Here is a 14,695-nt window from a genome sequence, read left to right on the forward strand (position 1 = left end):
CTTATTGACTTTGGACTTTGCCCTGGATACTCTGACTGACTTTGGGACTAAGGGACTACTCGAACAGGCTGCGGAGAGCTGGAGGTGCATTGTGGAGGCTCCACACTGCATTGTGGAGGCTGGTAGGAGAAAGGATTGAGTTGTCCATCCTATTAAGAATAATATCCAGTTGTATGTTCTGTAAGAAGGCAATTTCTGTTCTGAACCAGACACTTTGTTTCTGTCTAACTGCTTGACGCGGAAAATGGTCTTGCCTTGAAAAGTAAAAAACATATTTCAAACAAAATACACTAGCTATTTTGATGAACTTTGTGTGGAATGGGAAACAGCATTCACCATGCAGCTGGAGATATAAACTATGTCAATATAGGGTTGTCAGCTGGAGACTTCTTTAGAAAAGAGGTGCGCAAACTCTGGTCTGGGAGCCCTTTGCAGCTCTTGGGGTTCCCCAATCTGGCCCACAGGGAGCCCCCAGTCTCCAATGAACCTCCTGCCAGTTGGAGACTCTTGGAGCCTGCACTGGCCCACGACTGCTGGTCATGACCACCAGACATGAGCTGCAGACTCACAGCCCAATCTTGAGCTGCCCGGAGCGCCCAGTCTCGGTGGCACCGAAAAGGGCTGCCACCGAATCCTATGCCTCCCACGCTACCATGGAAGGCTCCACAGGAGAAGGGGACATTCGTCCCTTTCCCCTGAGTAAGGTAAGCAGCCCCACAATGGGGCTACTCCCTTTAGCATCAGCGGTAGAGTAAAAGCACTCATGTAGGGCCGCAGCCCTGCACGAGCGCCCTGGATCCTGCGGAGTTCAGCTCCATGGAGCCTCCTCCCACCCACCCCTGGCATGCCTCCCACACACCGCTGTTCATGCCCCTGCCTCCCGTTCCACAGCCCGGCAGTGCGGGAGACTGCCGAGCAGTGGAACCTGGGCCACCGCCTGGCGCTAGCCCAACACTGGCCAGTGCTCAGCTAGCACTGGCAGGAGCCCGGCGGTGAGCCCCGCAAACATGCCCTATGGCACATTTGTGACTGTGGTCGGTGGCACGGAGCTGTACTGCCGACCACAGGATTGGGCTCACAGTTAGAGCAAGGCCATTTATAGTCTCCATGTGTCTTCTACTTTCCCCTGGACATTATTTTAACACCCCCATTGCCTCTGAGCAACTTATGTCTCCATGTGTTTCTGATTGGAAACAGGCTTGGTCTGCATGTTTTCACTGTGCAAAAGGTGTGTGGCAAACAGTTCATAGTTTTCCTGTGGTTCTACATGCCTGTATTATAGTTTGTGTGTATTCTAAATAAGCTCAGTAAAATTCATTAATTCATATAAATTCCATCTCTAATGCATTCATTTATGTAAACTTATTCAAATTTGAAATGTAAATTGATTTTTTTCTCTGCCTCCCAACGCAGTGTCAGAGAGATGATGTGGCTCTTCTGCCAAAATATCTGTCCACCCCTGCTTTAGAAGCTCCAAGAAGCAAGAGGAGATGCAGCTCCTGCCCTCTTTTTCATATACTCTCCTCTCCCCACCAGTTACAGTATAGAGATAAACAGATTTACTTGCTATAGGGGAGAACAGTGGTGAGTCAGTGCAGGAGGAGGGAAAAGGGTAGGAGTTTTACAGTCCAATCCTGAGCTGCCCGGAGCTGTGGGACCCGGCGGCTCCCACCGGATCCAGAGCCTCCCATGCTACCATGGGAGGCTCCTTGGGAGAAGGGAAGCAGCCCCACAATGGGGCTACTCACTGTTTGGTCGCTGCTGAAGTGAAGGCGCTTGTGTAGGGCGCGCAGCCCAACCCGAGCGCTTTGGATCCTGCAGAGCTCGGCTCCACTGACCCACCTCTCCCCCACCCCCCAGAACGCCCCCGACCATATCTCCCCCTCCCTGGAACACCTCCCCCATGCCCCCGACCATGCCCCCATTCCCTGTTCCACAGCCCAGCGGTCGCAGGCACTGCCGAGCTGCGGAACGAGGGTGCCCGCCGGGTGGTGGCTCAGCGCCGGGCGGTGCTGAGCCAGCTCCAGTGGGAGCCCGGCAGTAAGCCCTGCAAACGTGCCTTATGGCACGTTTGCAACTGTGGTCTGCATTGCAGAGGCGCGGCGCAGACCACAGGATTCAGCCCTTACTCTCTTTTCCTCCTTCAGAGATTTGAAAGGAGAGATATTATCTCCCGGTTGCCAGCTGCCAATGCTACATCAAAACATACTGATCTTTTTTTTTTAATGGTTGGAATTGAGAATATTAAGAGGCTTCTAAGAAAGGAGTTACATATTTGTACATAGTTTGTTAGAGTTGCAACCCTTTGTCTGGTAAAGAGTTGTATGGAACCTTGGATGAGCAGGCACACAAAAGAGCATACACCAGCAGAGTTCTTTGAATACAGTGGTTATATTTCAGAGCAAGGGTTATCACAGGTAGAGTAATTAGTAAACAGTCCTAGTCAGCACGATGAGCAGTCAGTCCATAAACAACAAATCCAAATCAGTTTTCCAAGATACACAGCCAAAGTTCATTCCATGGTCAGTAACAACATCTATATACTCACATCCAGCCTCCCAAGTTACTGGCAGCAGTTCAGTAGTCTCCTACTACACTCCTACTGCTGCACTGGAAGCTCAACAGACCAACCATTAAGTATTTGGAGTGGCCAATCAGTGTAGGCTAAGCCTCACCCAGGGTGAGGCAGTCACAGGTGTTTGCTGATCCTGCTGACTCCAGCAATCTGTACCTGTTCCTGAACCACCTTGTTGGCTGTGTTTCTGCCTTATCCAGAACATAGACCTGACAAGTTGCTAAATAGGATGCTTGAAGCCTAAATAGGATGCTTGAAGTGGCTGGCAACACTAAACAGAAAACAGACTCCAAGAAGAAGGCAAAATATGAGAATTGGTTAGGAATTTTCAGGCACATAACAAGAGAAGCACCTTAGGACAGGGTTCTTGTAGGATCAAGAATAGCAGAGACCTTGAATGCAACAGGACACTTGCATGTCAAGTTCTTGCAATCATTTGCTCATGTAGAGGGCATCCTGGAAGTTAAAGAGACATGGCATGCCATTTCAACCTATTAATCAACCTGACTCCCCGTCTCAGAAGATCCAGATTGCAGTTCTTTAGATGCAGGTCTGGCTGAACTGAAGTGCCTGCAGTACCTTTCTCTGGTGGCTTAACAGAGTGGCACAGGGTTTAGGAGAACAGTGTCTGTTTGCTCTGGGACCATTGTCTGAGACCTGTGAGGCCTAACAGTTACTTCCTTGAATACTGGCTGGAAACCTTTGAAAAGGTCTACAGTTGTGGAATTGTGCTGAAATGAGCTGAAGATTTGCAAAGAGAAAGATAATGAATAATGGAAGAGGAAGGACATTTTCACAAGTGCTGCTTAAAAAAAATTGAATTTCCTGCAGTTGCAAATCAAATGGAAAAATCACATTAAGTAGAATATGCATTCCATTTTTTTTTAAAGGCTTGCATCCATTTTCTAAATTGCAATAATAATATTCAGAAATGGTATCTTTCAGGGGGGAAAAGCATTCTTATTTCATTTAATTCACCTTAAAATTCAGGAAGCAGTTGGTCCCATGGTCTTTAAGATCATGGAATAGACAGTTGAATGAATAATTTCTGAGTCATCTTTCCACTATTTCAAGTGCCCAAAGTAATGAACAAAGTAAATAACAAATAAAAGCTATATTGTATCACACTCATGACAATGGAGATAATGACACAGATTGCTGAACTGGTAAGATAGCTTGGAATGTGTAGTTGCTTAAGGAACAATCCAATTGGCACTCCAGTCCCTTCACACAGGAGACAGCCAAAGCCTGAGAAGAGGCCCCAGGAAGTAGCAAAGCTCAGATCCAAGAAGTAAAAAAGGTAAAGAACTGTGATGACTTTGTCTGAACTAATTAAGAGGTGGACCAAACTTGAACTAAGTTTTCATAGGTTCCCACCATCTCAGTTGTCTCATTTCTTTCCCACTTGACTTAACAGAAGTGGTGGCTATGGGGAAGTCACAGTGAAGGCATTGGAGAGAGGCTTTCATTCCTCCTCCCCTGGGGCCTATCATACTGCAGGATAGCATCCTGGTCTTTGGGACAAATAGTTTCCAGGATACCTGACACATAACAAGGACAATGACCCTTAGGAGAACTTTGGGCACAATCCCAACCCACTTTCCAGCACAAACGTAAGGGCAATGCAGCTCCGAGATAAGGGAACAAACATTCCCTTACTTTGAAGAGGCCTCCGTGATTGCCACCCAACTGCAGGATGCAGCACACGCCCCAATGGAACAGTTATGCCACTGCTGGAAAGGATTTGGGCCTTTCTTTCCCAGGATCCATGGCAACTGTGCCCCGGGCCATTGCAGTGCCAGAAAGGGGAGGAATGGAGTTCTTCCAGAGTTCTCAACATTGCTGCTAAACCAGGTAGGTTTCGGGTAGGCAAAAGGGGGTATGGCATGGTTACGGGGGGGTGAGCGAAGGTGTTTGAGGGCCAAACTGAACAGTGCACGTTGGCTTACCGCCGGTGTGCACTGTTACAAACGTGCCATAAGGCACGTTTGTGGGCCCTACTGCTGGGCAAGCTCCATCGCTTGACAGTTGTGCAGACTGTTGAGCAGCGCAGAGGTAAGTGGAGGCATGGGGGGAAGCGGGGGGGATGTGTTCTGGGGAGGCTGGAGGCAGGGAGAGGACAGGGAGGAGGCATTCTGGGGGCAGGGAGAGAGGAAGGAGGGAGGCAGGACCGGTGGAGCAAAGCTCCACCGGATCCAGAGTCTCTGTGTCAGGCTCACCACCCGACAAGGAGGTTCTTGATTCAGCATTGACCTTTGGTGGGCAAATGATGACACTTGCATAACTGAGTAAGAGTTATCAGTCAGCTCTGATACATAGAAATGAGAGTTGACTCATACTCACACCCTATTAGTTCCCTGCTATCTCATAATAACACCTCATTGGCTCTTGGAACAAGTCTCATTGGACAGTTTTGAGTTAAAGAAATCTTTTTTTATATTTGCATTTTCCTTTTGGGGTTAATTGGCCATTCCTTTTGACAGAATAAAGATAATTCAGCCCAGTTTGTTTCATTGCGTTCTGCATGAAAGTACCTTTCCATTGATATATACCAGGGGTGTCCAAACTTTTTGGCAAGAGGGCCACATCATCTCTCTGACACTGTGTCAGGGGCCGGGGAAAAAAAATGGAATTAATTTACATTTCAAATTTGAATAAATTTACATAAATGAATATATTAGAGATGGAACTTATATGAATGAATGGTCTTGCAATAGCTCAAAGCCTATAAAAGGCCTTACAAAGCAAAGCCAGCCTTTCCTTCACTGCCGCTGCTGCATCACAGATGTGAAACAGCAAGCAGTGGAGGGAGCCCTCATCCCACAGCTCACGTGAGAGGTCGAACAGTCACCCTCATGCTGAGAGCAGTTGGGTAGGACCAGTGCAGGCTCCAGCAAGCCTCTGGAGGGCCAGAGGTTCACTGGAGACTGGGGGCTCCCTGAGGAAGTCCTTGAGGACTGCAAGTGGCCTCAGGGCCGGGGTTTGGGCACACCTGATATATACCATGGTGGTATTGTTCATATATATAAATTTTCCAAAAGGTTTCCAAAATTTTGACCAGTAGTGGTGTCACTCCCTCTGAGGGCATCACCTGGTGCAGTCTTCACCCCGTCCCTCATAGTGATGCCACTGAGGCTAGAAGAGTGTTAGGGAAGCACTCTGGAGGAAATGGGAAAAGCAGGGAGTGACTTGAAAGGGAAGAATCTGAAAGAAAAAAAAAGTGGATGGCTATGGCATGAAGTTTAAAAAGGAACAGTCCAGAAAAAATGGTCTGGGATTGTTGTTGTTGCTGACATGTGAGGTTTGGAAGGTTGGAGAACGTGAACCAGAGATCTAAAAGGGCATAGGACCACTACAAGTCCACTACAAGGAAATACTTTGGGATGTATCTTCCACTACACTACAGTCACTACAGCACTGTGACTAGGTGAACATGTGTGCCAAGAAGCAACGGGTGGAACTGAATAGCATCAAGGTCTGAAACAGCAACCCAAAAATATGGTTGCATCCCTTTTAACTGTTGTTACTTTTAAAAATTAGTTTTAAACATTGTTTTGTTGAAATGCTGTGAGCTGCCTTCAGTGGAACCAGAAGGTAGCCTAGAAATATCTTGAACAAACAAATAAAAACACAGTGGTGGTATCAACATTCCCAAAAGCCTGATGAAATAAACAAAGAGGTCTCTTAAACAGGACCCGTCTCCTTGAGGAGCACATTTCATGACTGTGTCATCACCATTGCAAATACTCCACCCCAAGTTTCAACAAAGCAGATCTCCATCAAGGATGCTACGAGCTTGGAGAAAAATCTCTTTTCTGAAAAATCTCAGGCAAAGCCTTTCATTGGGGCAGGTGTCTCCTTGAGAGGAACTTTCAATTAGTTGTGATTCTAAGTCAAAATTAATTTTTAAACCCTTAACACAGTGGTTTTCAAACTCTCTGAGTTTGTACCACTGTAAGTCACACCACTCTCCAAGAAAATTTGCACCACTGTAAGTCCTTGTGGGAGTGGGGGGGAGGCAGCAGGGGTGGGGGAGGCAGGGAGGAGGCAGCGATGCGATCCCCAGGATCGTGCGGCTCAGGAGAGCTGCAAGGACTGGGATGCACTCACCAGTCCCTGCAGCAGGCATCCTGGGGTGTGGGGAGCCCTGAGCGAGCATCTGCAGGGCTCCCCACACCCCAGCTTGTTAGAAGTGAAAGTGGAGTAATTGTACTCCACTTCTGGTTTTGCCTTAACCACTGCCTTAACATGTAATCATCCAAACTCTCCCATCAATATATTCATTACTAAATGATGTCCCTGGAACAGTGATTTTCAACCTTTTTCATCTCCCAGCGCACTGACAAGGTGCTAAAATTGCCAAGGTGCACCATCGGCTTTTTTACAATTGACGAGACTCAATGCACTGCTGGTAGTGAGCTTACATCCCCCAATGGCACTACTGATGAATGTCCTGCCCCCAAACTCCCATGGCATACCTGCAATCCATTCGTGGCACACCAGTGTGCCCCAGCACACCGGTTGAAAACTGCTGCTCTGGATTGCCAGATTGAAATTCAGGAACCAAAGATAGATGCACTTTCTTTAAAGAAATAATAATAATAAAGACTGCAAATTAAAAAAAAAAATACTTAGTGGTAAGCAACTGCTATGTCTGTTTCCAGACAGCTTTCTCTTTTATTGGTGCCTTTGTTAAAGATTCTTTATTGTTTGGGGTTCTAGCTGACAACGTGTGTAATAGATTTCTTGGAAACAGAGTTTAACCATTAAACATGAGCAAGAATGTCATAATTTTCTGAAGTTAAATGCCTGAAGGTGAAGCTGAGTGAATTTAATGCATTGAGAAGGGTAATTATCAGATAATCTTGATTGCCAAGATTCCCCCTGCTCCAGCAGAAAACTATTAGTGCTATATGCATATGAACATTTAAATCTTCACAACTCACTTCTAGTTTTTGTCACTAATAAGTGGATGCTTCCCATGTTATTTTATGCTTTCCCTTTCAGTGTTTCTGCTGCATTTTCCCCTCTGTTTTGCCTCCATGCTCTCTCAACATAAATTGTACTTATTTCACTTATTCTTTTCCTTTCAGTAATATTTATATGAATTCTTCTGTATTCTGTACTCAAAAACCGGCAAAAAAAATTTAGCAATGCATCAGCGTATATTTTATGAGCACAGAGAGGTACATTTGGCACAGTTTTCAACTCTTTTTTTTTTTCTTTTTTCATAGACTTAAAACATGTAGGCTGTTTCACAATCAATTATTTTGATTGTGGTTTCATATAGAAAATCATTACAAACTAAAGGTAGGGATGTTTATAGGTGGCCAGAAATTATCTTGGCCAGAAATTAACTGCATTGTTTTAAAAATAGGATGTAGAACCAGCAAGGCAGCCAGAAATATAAGTGCTTAGGAGTATTCACAGGTGAGCTAAAACTCAGATTCCCACCCACATTAAATCCTGCCTCTAAAATGTGGAGAGAAAAAAGAAAAAAAAAGTCTCCGTGGAAATTTTCCTACTGGAAAATGTGATGCATCAATAGAAATTGTGAGAAAGGGGAAATACAACAGTGGGTAGGGCCAACCCAGCCATAAGCTGGCCCGTTCCTAACTAAAATGGTGCTGCCGCCCACTTTCATGTCAACCGTGGCTGTCACCACTACCGCTATTCCTCTCCTGCTTCCTGGAATTGGAAAAAAGAGGGGAGCAGAATAGAACAGAAGTTCCCAAAGTCCTACTCAGATGCTGGGAACACACTAAGTCTCAGCAGGAGTGGGGCCTGGGTTTGCGGGGGGGGGGTGTGTTCTGATGGCACCGCAACAATTGCAGAACTACAGGGACCCAGGGGTTTTTCCACCTTACCTTGAGGATCCCGCTGACCTTGCGGAGGGTCCAGGAGGCCTGCAGCCCCCTCTGCAGGCCTCCCCGATGCTCCAAATAGTTTCAAGCACTGATCAGAGCAATTTCAAGCATCTGAGACCTTCCCCAAGGCCACCGTCACCCTCCAGGGAAGGGGGCAAACTCCTGATTCAAGCATTTCTTGAATCATACTTCCCAGTTCTGATACATTATACATTTATGTTCTGATTGGGTGGAGGCCCAGAATCTGTACATCAGCCACACATAAAGCAGTTCTCTTGGCAACCTTGTCTCATAGCTATCAATGTGGATTCTGTATTTCCTGTTCCTGCAGGAACGCAACAAAGAAATGTCCATCCACAGTCAGGTATCTGTATAAATAGAAATATTCTGTGTAGATTTAGTGATGGTGTGCTTTGGGATGTACATCTCACTTTCTCAAAGGGTGAGAATTTCCAGGGGCAACATTGCCAGGTCTAGGTCTATTTGGATGAAATAGCTCTGGAGAATGGCAGGGTCTTTGTAATGTTTGCTTTATGTGGAAATATATAAGCAGAGCAGAGTGAAGGCAAATGAATTCACATAAGCAGACAGCATAGCCTGAGTCAGGTTCCCAGAGAGCAGCTCATGCTTCTAGCTCCAACACCATACCTCTGATTCCAGCTAAGCATCCAGCTAAACTCTCTCTTTACTTCTAGATCTTCAAAACTTCAAACTGCTGTTTCTCTCACACCTGCAAACGCCCTGCTGAGCATTTGTCTCAGCCCCCACTCCTGCAGGTGAACTTCCTGTTCAAGGGACCATCCAAAGCCATCAACATTCTGTTGTCAAAAGGCCTTACAGTGATCAAACAGCCAACTCACAACAGTATGTTGTGATGGGGTGGCGGTGGTAGGGAGCCCAAAGGGGAGAAAGGAGAATGAAAGCAAATGGGATCACACCCTTTATCTATTTGCAATGCATCTCTGTGCATGAGTTTTTCCTGAATATGGGAGATTCCGGCCTTATGCTGTGTACTCTGTAACAGAATGGTACCACTGAATGGAACCCTGTATTGTAAGACCACTGCTGAAAATAATGCAGCATTCAGCAGTGGCATCACTAGGATTCATGTCACCCCAGCGCATCACCCGGTGCAGCCCGCACCCCCTGCACCCCCCTAGCGACACCACTGGCGTTCAGTAATTTAAGACCATAATACAGCTGTCTTTGTGTGCATGTGCACACACACACAAATAACCTGTGTAAGATTTTATGTATCTGAACGAGTCAATATTTCATTCGGTTTTTATTATTCTATACATAGGAATCAGTGACATTCGTTTGTGTCTCAACCTTTGGTTTTCTACCTTCATCATTAAGGATCTTCAAAAAGTTTTAATGAGCCCCTTCAAAACATTCCACATTCATTTCAAGCCTAATGGAGAGCACAGTATAAAACAGGGTTTCTCAAACAGTGGTCATGATCCACTTGGTGTGTTGTGACCTGATTGTTGGTGGCTTGCAAGGCTTTAGCTGATAAGTTGATAGCTGAGAAGGCAAATGTATGGAGCCCTATGGAGCCATATCGCATGTTTATTCACAAATAAGTGAACTTGCCTTAGTAAATTAGAAAGGGCAGGCTCCAAGTACACCAGAATGGTCCCAATCCAATGAATGCAGCCCCCCAAAACACTTGAGAATGAAGTCCCTCCCTCCAATCTGAAAAATGTATTGAGCCCTATGGAAAGCAAAACTAAGCTACACAATTGGATTTCATTTTGAGTAAGCAAGCATGCCTTGGCTCATTGTCAGGTCACCCAAAAAGAAATGCAAGGCCATCAGAATGGTCCTGATCAGATGTAAGTGGAGCTCAACAAATACTCCAGAAGGCAGCCCCTCCCAATAAAAAGAATATAACAGAGGCTTGAGCTGGTAAGGTGAATTTTTTTAAAGACTTGTAAAGCCAGGTGGGTCCTGATAGTGATAGAGTTTAAGAACTTAAATTGAACTGGGCACTGGGGAGGACTGAAAATCTTACTGATTTGTGTGTATGTGTGTGTGTGGGGGGGTGTTTTTGCAGGGAGGCTACAGAGAAAATTCACTTGGGCAGTCTTTCCCTTTTTTAATTATTTGTTGTACTTTATAATTATTTATTTTAATTTGCTTGATGATGTCACTTCTGGCCATGACATCACTTCTGGTGGGTCCCAGACAGATTGTCATTCTAAAAAGTGGGTCCCAGTGCTAAAGACATGTGCGAAAACTGGTTGAAGGAAAAGTTTAATTTTATGTCATGTGAATTCACCAGAGAGAATGTACTCCTGGATATTGTGATGCCAGCTAGATGTCACTCAAAGAGAAAGAATGAATAAAAGAAAACTAGCTTCGAAGTTTGTAGAAGGATATTTCTCAAAACCACAAAACTGAGGAGCCCGAACTATGGATACTTCCTATGTGAAAAGACTGGCATATCTTCTATACTCTGTGAGAAGAAAATACAACCAACCACAGTTACACTTATCAACTAAGGAAAGAGAACAACGTGACTGCTGATTAGCATTGGCAAGTATTGAAATACAATTAGATAAGAAAACAAAATGTATCTCTTCCTACCTTTATGATTTCACATTGAACCCTAAGCGTTTTCCAAAAAACAGAATGCTCCATAGTTGAAACGAAATGGAAATATTAGTGGAGTCTTCAGAAGTCTCCTGAGTCAACAAACCTTGAAGCTCCCACAGGAAACGTAGGTTTCCAGATTTTACACAGAACGTGGGATGGATTCACTGCTTTTTCAAAGAACTTTTCACTGGGGGAGGGGGGGGAAATGAATCTACTTTTAATCTCTGCAAAGAGGCCCTTTTAACCTTTTATTAAACAAACAAATTTATGCAATAAAGTATTTTGTATTGTATTGGCAACCTTCAGTCTCGAAAGACTATGGTATCACGCTCTGAAAGGTGGTTCTGGCACAGCGTCTAGTGTGGCTGAAAAGGCCAATCCCTTCCACACCGGGAGCAAGTGCAGTCTGTCCCTGGTCTGTCTCCCTGGCTATGGGCCTTCCTTCTTTGCCTCTTAGCCTCAGACTGTTGGCAAAGTGTCTCTTCAAACTGGGAAAGGCCATGCTGCACAGCCTGCCTCCAAGCGGGCCGCTCAGAGGCCAGGGTTTCCCACTTGTTGAGGTCCATCCCTAAGGCCTTCAGATCCCTCTTGCAGATGTCCTTGTATCACAGCTGTGGTCTACCTGTAGGGTGCTTTCCTTGCACGAGTTCTCCATAGAGGAGATCCTTTGGGATCCGGCCATCATGCATTCTCACGACATGACCAAGCCAATGCAGGCGTCTCTGTTTCAGCAGTGAATACATGCTAGGGATTCCAGCACGTTCCAGGACTGTGTTGTTTGGAACTTTGTCCTGCCAGGTGATGCCGAGGATGCGTCGGAGGCAGCGCATGTGGAAAGCGCTCAGTTTCCTCTCCTGTTGTGAGCGAAGAGTCCATGACTCGCTGCAGTACAGAAGTGTACTCAGGACGCAAGCTCTGTAGACCTGGATCTTGGTATGTTCCATCAGCTTCTTGTTGGACCAGACTCTCTTTGTGAGTCTGGAAAACGTGGTAGCTGCTTTACCGATGCGCTTGTTTAGCTCGGTATCGAGAGAATGAGTGTCGGAGATCGTTGAGCCAAGGTACACAAAGTCATGGACAACCTCCAGTTCATGCTCAGAGATTGTAATGCAGGGAGGTGAGTCCACATCCTGAACCATGACCTGTGTTTTCTTCAGGCTGATTGTCAGTCCAAAATCTTGGCAGGCCTTGCTAAAACGATCCATGAGCTGCTGGAGATCTTTGGCAGAGTGGGTAGTGACAGCTGCATCGTCGGCAAAGAGGAAGTCACGCAGACATTTCAGCTGGACTTTGGATTTTGCTCTCAGTCTGGAGAGGTTGAAGAGCTTTCCGTCTGATCTGGTCCGGAGATAGATGCCTTCTGTTGCAGTTCCAAAGGCCTGCTTCAGCAGGACAGCGAAGAAAATCCCAAACAAGGTTGGTGCAAGAACACAGCCCTGCTTCACTCCGCTTCGGATGTCAAAAGGGTCTGATGTGGAGCCATCGAAAGACAACAGTGCCCTTCATGTCCTTGCTCTGTGTCAGCAACACGTTCTTCAACACAAAGCCCCAACATAGAGTCTCTTGGAGACATCCAAGATCAAAGCACTGGCACCAGCTCAACCTGATCCTCACCAGACGCTCCAGCCTTCCCAGCATCAAGATCACACGCAGTTATCATGGTGCTGCCTGCGACACTGACCACTCCCTGGTGTGCAGCAGAGTGAAACTGCAAACAAAGCGACTGTATCACACGAAAAAGGAAGGAAGACCTCGCATTGATACCAGCAAGACCCGGGATCAGAGAAAAGTGGAGGAATTTGCACAAGCGCTTGAGGAATCTCTTCCAGGCCCGGCCGACGCAAACGCATCCAACAGATGGGAACATTTCAAGAATACCGTTTACAACACCGCCTTGTCCGTATTCGGCAAAAAGACCAACAAGGCGGCAGACTGGTTTGAAGCCCACTCTGAGGAGTTGACACCAGTCATTGAGGAAAAGAGGAGAGCTCAAGCAGCATACAAGGCCTGTCCCAGTGAGCGCAACCTGCAGGTCCTCCGAACTGCTCGCAGCAAAGTCCAACAGTCTGCCAGGAGATGTGCTAACGACTACTGGCTCCAGCTCTGTTCCGAGATACAGATAGCAGCTGACACGGGCAACATCAAGGGGATGTATGATGGTATCAAGCAGGCCCTAGGTCCAACACAGAAGAAAATTGCCCCTCTGAAGTCTGCCACAGGCGAGGTCATCCAGGATCGGGCGCAGCAGATGGAATGCTGGGTGCAGCACTACTCTGAGCTATATTCCAGAGAAAATGTAGTCACCGAAGAAGCACTGAACAACATTGAGTGCCTGCCTGTGCTGGAAGAGCTTGACAGTGAACCAACCCTAGAAGAACTTCACGTGGCCCTGGACTCCCTTGCCTTTGGCAAGGCACCTGGAAAAGACAGCATCCCTGCTGAAGTCCTAAAATGCTGCAAAGAGATCATCGTCACTGAGCTGCATGAAATCCTCTGTCTCTGCTGGAGAGAAGGTGGAGTACCTCAAGACATGAGGGATGCAAACATCATCACGCTGTACAAGAACAAAGGTGACAGGGGTGACTGCAACAACTACCGCGGCATCTCTCTCCTTAGCGTTGTAGGAAAGCTGTTTGCCCGAGTTGTACTAAAGAGGCTCCAGGTACTTGCAGAGAGCGTCTATCCAGAATCGCAGTGTGGATTCTGAGCCAACAGGTCCACCACTGATATGGTATTCTCCCTTAGACAACTGCAGGAGAAATGCAGGGAACAACGACAGCCACTCTTTATAGCCTTCATAGATCTCACAAAGGTTTTCGACCTGGTCAGCAGAGACGGCCTCTTCAAGATTCTCCCCAAGATTGGATGTCCACCCAGGCTCCTCAGCATCATCAGATCTTTCCACAAGGGCAATAAAGTAATACCATGGTAAATGCATCATAACATTATTACAGCTTTAAAGAAATGAAAATGCTTATCACTGTTTTTCTCTCAGTGCCGCTCTATTCCCTGCTGAACCTTTGTGTTTTATGAAGTTCATATTTAAGATGATTTACAATTATGTTTAAACAATCTTTCCCATCGACTCTGATACTAGTAACAACAATCCCAATATTTGAATATTTTTTCACTTTTTGCATATATCCTCAACACAATTTACAGGATGTGCACATATTTTTTTCCTCATTGACTATCTAAAAAATTTCCAACTCCAGATTTTTAAAATTGCTGTTGTAAAGAAATTTCCACATCACGCTTTATGTCTAGAATCAAGCTTTATGGCTAGAATTGATTCCAGTCCAAACTGGATGATGACTGGGGCCTACATGCTTGCTATTTCAAATATAAAATTTCAAATATCAGGGCCCTGATCCAGATCGTGACCATATCATGAGAGGATGGGTCTTTAACCCTACCTTCCCACCACAATCAGACCACATATGCACACATTTAAAGATATTTGCTGGAAATCTTACAAGCAGTCTAAGGGGGCATACACAAGCAAGACTGAATTCATGATATTGTACTGCATTGTTTCCCTAACTTACCTGGGTCATGACACCCAGCAGTTTCTTCTTTCCAGCAGAACTGGGCACTGCCATTTTGAATTCTGTGAAAACTCATGAGATTCAAGACGGTGGTGCCCAAATCT

This window comes from Tiliqua scincoides, chromosome 3 (assembly GCF_035046505.1).
Source record: "Tiliqua scincoides isolate rTilSci1 chromosome 3, rTilSci1.hap2, whole genome shotgun sequence".
In the NCBI taxonomy this organism is placed as follows: Eukaryota; Metazoa; Chordata; class Lepidosauria; order Squamata; family Scincidae; genus Tiliqua; species Tiliqua scincoides.